General features: G+C 46.1%; 1 protein-coding gene and 1 pseudogene across 2 annotated transcripts in view; both read right to left on the reverse strand.

Moving 5' to 3' along the window:
- LOC101581730 (cocaine esterase-like) overlaps positions 1 to 8,829 on the reverse strand; it is a 321,818-nt gene that overhangs the window by 24,666 nt on the left and 288,323 nt on the right. The window lies entirely within an intron of this gene.
- LOC101585783 lies at positions 3,034 to 7,638 on the reverse strand (annotated as a pseudogene).

Consider the following 8,829-nt stretch of genomic DNA (forward strand, 5'->3'; position numbering starts at 1 on the left):
GAGAAATGATGAATTATGGAAAGAGAGAGAGATATGGAGAGACAGAGACAGAGATGAATAGAGAAATAGAGAAGGGAATGAGAAGATGGAAGAAGAGTTAAAAAGACCAAGGAGGCATCTGCAATAAGATTCCACTTTACACTCATTTAATAGTAACATATTTAAGACCTATAAATCCACGTGTTGGCAAGAACGTGGGCCAAGTGGCACTTTCATATTTGACCAGTAGGGATGTAAGTTGTGCAGACAGTTTGGAAGGCAGTTTGGCTTTCTCTTTAAAAGGCAAACACACACTAGTCACTTGATTCATCAATTCTCCTCAGGTCTTTATGCTCAGGGAAAATCAAGTTGGAAAGCATGCAGAGTAGCTTTATTAAAAATAGCCAGAGCTGGTCATGCAGGTGCAAGTTTGCAATACCAGTGCTTGGGAGGCTGAGGCAGGAAGATTGAAATTTCAGCCCAGCTTGGGCAATTTTTTTTTTTAAACTTTATTTATTTATTTATTTTTAACATTTAGTGTGTGTGTGTGTATGTGTGGCCAGCTCAGCCCACCAGGGGGCGGGGCCGGCTGGCATGTGGTGCTGGGGGTCTGAACTGCGGTCCCTGTGCTTTGCCAAGCCTGTTCCAAGTAGGTGCTTTAGACCACTAAGCCATCTCTCCAGCCCCAGCTTGGGCAATTTAGTAAAGAGACCCTGTCTCAAAAGAAAAGAATAGAAAAGAAAAACCTGAAGATATAGCTCATTAGAAAGGCCCTGGTACTGCTGAAAGAAAAGAACAAGATAGAGCCATGTCTGCTTCAGGGGGTCTGTAATGCTTTGTTGTTTCAGTGGAACTGTGCACAGTGTGCCTAAAAAGCCCCCACCTCTACCCAGTGCTGCCTTAGCCCAGGTTTAGGATAGTCCTTGTCTGCCCCCTGCTGCCCAGGGTGGGCAATGAGCGCATAGTCATCTAACCCAAGGGCCTATCCTCCCTGGTTCTGCTAAAGGCAATGGAGGAAAGGGGACACTCTCCCTGGAAGAACTCCTGCCTCAGGAAGACAAGCTGGTCAGAGGCATGGGGGTGGGAGGGCTCCCGGAGTCAGTGGGATGAATGATACCACCTCTGGGTGACAGAAAACAAAGAAGAAAGTTGAGCACACTTTGATATCTTTGCACGATAAGGTAAAATACAGGAGAGCAGCCTAAAAAGGTTTAGAGACAACAATGCGATGAGAAGGAAAACAAATCACCTGGACACCCATGGCGAGTGGGGGATGGTCAGGAGGTCCAGAGCTTGTGAGGGAAGGCAGGAAGACAACTCCCTGGATGGAAAAGCCCTCAAGGAGCTTGGGGACAGGACTTTCTTCTGCTAGACATGTCAGGACCTTCTTGACTCCCCAGTCCCACTTCTAAGACACACCCCAGAGACAAACCCTTCACAAATGTACTCTAATTTTGCAATTGTAGGTCTCAGCATTTGAAGACCACAAGAAACAGAGAAAGCTTGAGGAGACCCACCACCAAAGAGACTGTGAAACTGGCCTCCTTGGACGTACTTCCCATTGGCCCGGGTTCCAGTGCCCAGGGACTAAACTCACTCCTGATTCTTATAAAATGGGGTCACTCTCCTTCTTGGGACACAAATAGATGAGTGGGTGGATCACTTTATGTTAATGAAAAATGACATTTAATCCTTGAGGACAAGAGGTAAAACAAAGACTTTCACACTTTTATTCATTGTAACCTCAGTGGCTAAGATCTGGGAACATTAAGAATGGTGCTGTGTCTAGAATTTTGTGTGATATCCTATTCTCAAACGGTTAGAAGTGCTGGTCATTTTCTTGCCATTCCAGTATTTATCTTATGTTTTACTCTTAGTACTTCTTTGCTATCATGAAAACTTTTTCTTAGTTCAATTGTTTTGAAACATTTAATTTTCAGAATATTGCTTAATCGTAATTTTTGTTCTAAAATCTATACTGTATCTTTGACTTAAAATTTATTTAAAAGACATTGTATGATATCTTCTCCTAGTATTAGAAACTTTAAAAAGTATATTTCCATTTTTTGTTGACTTTAAAAAGAAGAGGTCTGTACTTATGTTATTTGCTTATTATTTCTTGCCTATATCTTGTAATATGAGAAACTACTTGGGCAGTAACAATACACAATGTACTAACCATTGTTACTCTCCTAAAATCTTGTTTTGAGATTTTGTACCATTGTTTTTATTTTTTTTCTTTAAAATAATAATAACTGATGTCAAAATAAAATAAAATAAAATTTAAAAAAAGAAAAAAAAAAGAATGGTGCTGTGAAGGTTTACAACCTCTATATTTACATATAGAAACCAACTCTCCATTGTGACAGCCTAAAGGAGAGAAGCCTTTGGAAGGAGAAGTGGGTTGGTACCCATATATAGGAGGCCAGCGGGGATTAACCATCCCTTCTGCCACATGAGTACATAGTGACAAAGTGCTGTAGAAGAACCCAGAGAAAACCCTCACCAGACCCCAGATCTCCTGGATACTTTCTGGATCTTGCAGCTTCCAAAACCAAGAGCATCCTGAGCAGGCTAAGATACTGGGGTTTCTGGTGCTTACATTTCTCTTGGCTCCTTACACACCAGCGAGCATGGGGGTCTTGCTGAGCAGCGGGTGTGGGGTTCTGACACCCACGTGCTTCAATGCTTGCCAAAGCACATTTCTCAAAGTGGGGAGGGTGTGGGATTGAAAGAAAAGGAGAGAGGGTGGGCAGAAGGAGAGGTGAACAGGTGAGGAAGGGCCTAAGCCAGCAGGGTGTGGAATAAGATGGGTGTCCATGAAGACTCACCCATCCACAGCCCCTTTGGGATGTGGTGTGTCTAACAGAAGGCACCTAAAGCAAGCTTCTCGAGAAACATTTGCATTGGGTTCCTCATAGGCTGGTTGGCTGGAGGAAGAGTAGATGAATGGCTGTACGACTGTGGCAGCAAGCCAGGCCCCTCTGTGGGCATGGGAAAGTCCAGGCAGACATCACTTGCACTCAGTTCCCCCCTCCCTCCCCACACAGGGAGCTACAGCTCTGTGTGCTTCTCCTTACCCCTCTTTAGCTCCCGGATCTTCTGGGGCAGGGCCTCCATCCAGAATGTCAGCTTGGAGGCCTTCAGAGCACAGCCCACAGAAAGCTGGAGGTCCAGTTGCAGGTACAGCTCTTCATGGTCCAGTGCAAGCCAATGGGACAGGCCCTGGCCAATGGGGTTCCTGTGGACACACTCCCAACATGGGGTGAGAGGTCAGTCTGAGCCTGGCAGAGCCCAGAGCCCAGAGGCCTGATTTAGGTCAAGGCAGGTAGCCGGCATTTGGGGTGGGTATTTCTGGGTGATGTGGAGCAAGTTGTTTTCCTGATATAGGAAAGCAAGGACCTTGTACCAGCATTCCCTCTGTGTGGAAAAGGGCAACTTGTTCTCTTTGTCCTCATTTCTCAGAGGCAGGCTGACTGAACCACAGCACTTCAGCCTACCTCTGGGTCATCCACAAGTGCCATCTGAATGTCCTTGGTTTGGGGAGGGTATATTATATGATGAAGGATGTATATACAGTAAGTCCATGACTTATGACTATGTGAATTGTGGACTTTCACAGGTATACTGTATAAGATTCACTTTTTTTGGCTTATGAATGAATATGACTTATGAATGATTCTTCCAAAGCTGAACTTATTTGTAAGTTGGGGACTTACTGTATTCTAATGAGGTCACTGCAGAGCAGACAAGAGGAGCATCTGATGGGCTCATGTACACCTTGGGAAAGTTGAGGCAGGAGCGCATCTTCTCACCCATTTCTAGCAAAGTTGGCCTGATACTTCATCATCCTCCTGCTCAGCAGCTCCTCCTCCTCAGTGAGGTCATCTGTAGAGAGTGAAAGGAAAGGACCCAGGCCCTAGATCAACCTTCATTCTGTTTCTCTTCCTGCCCCTTCATGTACCAACTTCACACCCTGCTGCAGCCCACATTAGGACCCCAGGCCTGGTCCCTATCTTCCTGATCCACATGGGCTCTAGGCCCTCCCCTTTCTCATCCTACCCTTATGCATTCCAGCTTCTAGTTGAATTCACTTGGGGCTCATTCCACCCCGGGAAGGCTCCTTCTTCTTTCTGACACTCAGAAGTCATTCAAGAAATAAGCATGCATTTAGACACCTCCCAACCCCTTGTACCCATGATATACACCATATTTGGGGTGGGAGCACTGACTGTAGTGGAAAGATTCAGGTTCTAATCCTGATACAAACTTGAACATTTGTATGGTGAATACCTGCTTCTGTCTTCTCTCTGAGCCTCAGTTTCTTCATCTGGACAGCAAGGACAGTTATCCTCAGGATCTCTGACACTCAGAAGTCATTCAAGAAATAAGCATGCATTTAGACACCTCCCAACCCCTTGTACCCATGATATACACCATATTTGGGGTGGGAGCACTGACTGTAGTGGAAAGATTCAGGTTCTAATCCTGATACAAACTTGAACATTTGTATGGTGAATACCTGCTTCTGTCTTCTCTCTGAGCCTCAGTTTCTTCATCTGGACAGCAAGGACAGTTATCCTCAGGATCTCAGCTGTGGTCCAAGCAGATTCACTTTTATGATCCTAGAAGAAGGAGTCAAAGACAAAGAAAACCTCATCTCCATGGGCAGTCTTCACATGGGGTGGCCTGATGTCCTTGAAGAAGTTGGGTGGATGCTAGAACTCATAGAAGTAGACAGGGCCATGAGAACCTGGGGACACTGACAGGCTGTGACATGGTGGGCCCCTCACCTGGAGCTATCTTGCTTCATCCTTGTTGAGAAGATGCATAGGTCCAAAGCTGGTAGGATTCTGGACAGTGGGATTGGGAACTTTACACTAGAACAGTGACTGTACAAGTGGTCTTGGTTAAATCTTGGCCTTGGCCTTCCTAGTTGTGTGGTGGCCAAGTAACTGAGTATTACTAACTAACTAAGTTTTCTTAACTTTAAAATAGGTAGATGTCAGCTATGAATCATCATTTACTAAGACAAGAAACACTGAGTGTTTCCTTAAGAGTTTGATAAACACATGGGTCAGGAGATGGAAATTAGAGACTTCACCTGGGACCGAAAACTCTGAGCTTCCCCCCTAGGCAGCCAGACTTCAGGCATAGATGTACTTATGCTGAAAATGTGCTACTTGGAGTATAGGGATCACAAAGGTTTTATCTCTTGTCTTCTCTTGGAATTGGACTTGAAGAGTCTCTGGGTCTTCACTGACTCCCACATATTGCTTTATCACAAGGCCAATAGACTCAGCAGGCACCATCTGGATCATGGGTATCATGGAGTTACACGTCATACAGCTCTGGGGCAGGAGAGATCTACTCCAAGGTAGGGATATGGGCATGAGAATGCAGGAAATCATCAAGCCCTGTGGTGACCCTCAAACACATAGTTCAGCCTTTGTTTATGGCCAGAATAGCTAGGTGTTTCTCATCCACTGGGGCAGGACACCAAGAGCCTTACCATCATTGCTGAGGTCCTCTGCAGAACGGCCTTCATGGACTCTTTGTCATTTCCTTCTGGTTATCAGTAAGGCCATCACCCTGGACAGCAGGGGAATAATCTTGAGTTGGGGGTAGATGAGCCATCTTTCCATAGTTACCCAGACCTGGGGTAGAGGATAGACCTCACTATGAGAGGGCTCCAGTCACACTCATCATTGTTGATGTTTATGATGCTGGGGACAGGTCAAAAATCAGAAGAGGCCAGCATCTCCTGGGGGTGCTTGGGCAGGAAGGCCCCATCCACTATACCAGGGATGATCTTGAAAGTCTTAGGGAAAATGAATGCTAGGAAGCAAGGTCAGGTTCTAGAAATTTTCTCATATTCCCTGAGTGTCTTATATTTCTTCCTGTCTTATCCTCAAATACCTACCCTAATTGGATCTCATACCAAGGCACTGACTATATAGGTTAGTCCTCAGGGCTATTAAACATCATGGCATAGAGAGGACACTCTCCTGGGAATGTGAAGGGCACTCAAGCCTTCCTTCCCCTTACATTATTATGTCTGTTCAAGACTATTGAGCCTAACTTTGGTAATAGCCAGTATTTCCTCTTCACTCTTGCCCTGCAGACACTGCACGAGGGCCTCTGAGTCTATATGCCCACAGGCAGAGAGACTGGCCACCACTTGTAAAGGGACCAAGCAAGGGACAGGCTCATCCTTCCGGGCAGTGAGAGGTGTGGGCCAACAGCACCATATGTGTGCACCTGTGCCCTAATCTCTCTATGATTTAACACAGATGTGAAATTGTTTGACTTCCTGAATACTCAGAGAGCTCAGTCAGAAAATCCATTCCTTTTGCTACAAGGTTCTATGCATGATGTTCTACTCACTGAGTAGAACTCACTGAAAGGCACTTTAATTATCCTTATTGCCCCCACAGAGGGCAGTCAGAGGCTCTGAAGGTGAGGGGAAAGAGGGTATCCTGGGCTGGGGTAGTTGAAGGCACTTACTGTGGAGATGGCCTCAGGTGAGCTGGTGATGAAACCTGGCACAAGGACCATCCCACTCTCCATGATGGCTCCATGTAAGAGTCCTTGGGATGTGAGGGACAAGACCTGTAAGGACACACTCATGCCACCAGAAGACTGGCCAAAAATGGTGACATGGTCAGGGTTGCCTCCAAAGTGGAAGATATTCTGTTGCATCCAGCATAGGCCAGCCACTTGGTCCAACTTGGACCAGTTGCCAGTGGCATGCTGGTCTCTGGTGCTGAGAAGTGGCAGGAACAAGACTCAGAGGCCTGTCCTGGATCTTCTCACTCCCCATTTCCTAGCCCAATGTTAGGCTTACCTGAAGAACCCCAGGACACTCAGGTGGTACTGGATAGTGACCACAACATCCTCAAGGGCTGCCAGCATGGAAGCATCATATCTGGAAGCTGTGCCTGTAACTAGTCTGCCACTATGGATCCAGACCATGACCTAGGGAAAGCAAGACAGGTACCTTGCATCTCTCACCTAGATCGAACCACACATGGGAGACCTATAGAGTATACATTGATCTGGCTCTATGACACTGCCCATCTATACAGAACCCCAGCAGGAGCTATCACCAGGCCATGAGCGAGGGACTAGGTTGGATAGAAAGACAATGTCTCTTATCACTTGGGGTCAGTTCTTTGTCTCAAAACCTCACTCCATTATTTCTAAAGCCTCTCCCCCAGATGTAAATATAAAAGGAGTGTTGCACTGAAATCCTCATGCAACCTCAAGTGTCCTCCATTCTTACTTTATCTATAGATAATCATTTGCTGGGGTTTTGGTGACCTCAAAGTGCAGTCTTTGAGCACCAAGTCAGTTTCCCATGCACAAGTTAGTTGAGTGAATCCTGGATCCATCCAATGGTCACAGATTCTGACCTCTGCAAGAAACTAGGCCACTGTGCTTCTGTATTCAAGGTCCAGCTGCCCACTTCAGAGTGAGAAGCTTCTCATCAGGATTCACACTACAGCAGGATCTAGGCTGATCTATGCCACTCTAATCTTGCAGAATGAATGTCTTCCCATTCCCAGATAACAATGGCCTGGTACTCACAGGCAGGTTAGATCCCTCATGGGCATGGGCAGGTGTGTAGATGTTGAGGTAGAGGCAGTCTTCAGACATGGGAATGGTGGGTTGGGCCAAATTCAAGAGGTTCATCACTAGTGTATTCATTCTATCAGTATTTTGTAGACATCTGATGACAATGTCAACAGTTAGTTCAGGGGTTGTACAGTGGTAAAACCCAGACCTTAGGTGCAGATTTGTTCTCAGCCACCCTCAGTCCTTTCTTCCTAGGATGCTCTGTTCTTACGCGGTCCTTCTCTCAAGTCCCTGGCCACCAAGGCACAAGGCAAAGACCAGAAAATCTGGGATGGAGTCCAGATTCCAGAGAGGTCTCTGGAAGTTGAGGGCCACATATTCCATTTCTCCTGGGGCTGGGAAATCGTGACTCTTAGGAATCTCTATAGGGACTTTTGGCTGCAGATATTGATGTTCATTCCATATTTCTCTCTCTCTGTCTGTCTCTCTCTCTCTCTTTTTTTTTTTTTTTTTCAGAACCGGGGATTGAACTCAGACCCTTGCACATGCTAGGGAAGCATGTATTCCACTGAGCCATCTCCCTGGCCCCCATTCCATATTTCTCTATCCATTTGAGGGCCTTTTACAAGGTCATAGAGCTAACTTGGGCCTCTTTCAGAGACACCTCCTCTAATGGCAGAGAATGCATGGTATAACCTGAATTGGGATAAATATATCTCTGCTGTAATCTCCAACACCTGAAACTAATACCCTGGGGTGTCAAACTCTGAGCCAGAGCCAGATACACTTAATATTAGTTATTTTTTTTAAACAGGTCTTGCTCCGTGGTTCACACTGTCCTTGAATTCACTATGTAGTCCAGGCTTGCCTCAAATTCGAAGCAATCCTCCTGCCTCAACCTCTCAAGTGCTGGAAGAGATATTTGTTGTTTTGCTTTCATCCTCTGGAGCCTTAGGATGTTTATCATGGAAATCCCCCAAGACAGAGGAAAAGCACCTGAGGAGTTTCAATGAAAGAACTACTCTGCATCCTGGTCTAGGATCAGAGCACTCAACCTCACCCCAGGGGGCCTGTTTCTTCAAAGTTGGAGTCACTATGTTCCACTGACTTTGCAGTCACAAATGGAGGAAATTGTTGGGGGTCAAGAAGAGGGAGCAAGAGGCTGTAGTTGGAGAATCTGGAGGGCTGCTGGGGAGATGCAGAAGGAGGATTCCTATAGATGGAATGGAATGGATCTCTTCCTCCCCCTCCTCTCCCCCTCCTCCCCCTCCC

This window comes from Octodon degus, unplaced genomic scaffold (genome assembly GCF_000260255.1).
Source record: "Octodon degus isolate 3935 unplaced genomic scaffold, OctDeg1.0 scaffold00011, whole genome shotgun sequence".
NCBI lineage: Eukaryota > Metazoa > Chordata > Mammalia > Rodentia > Octodontidae > Octodon > Octodon degus.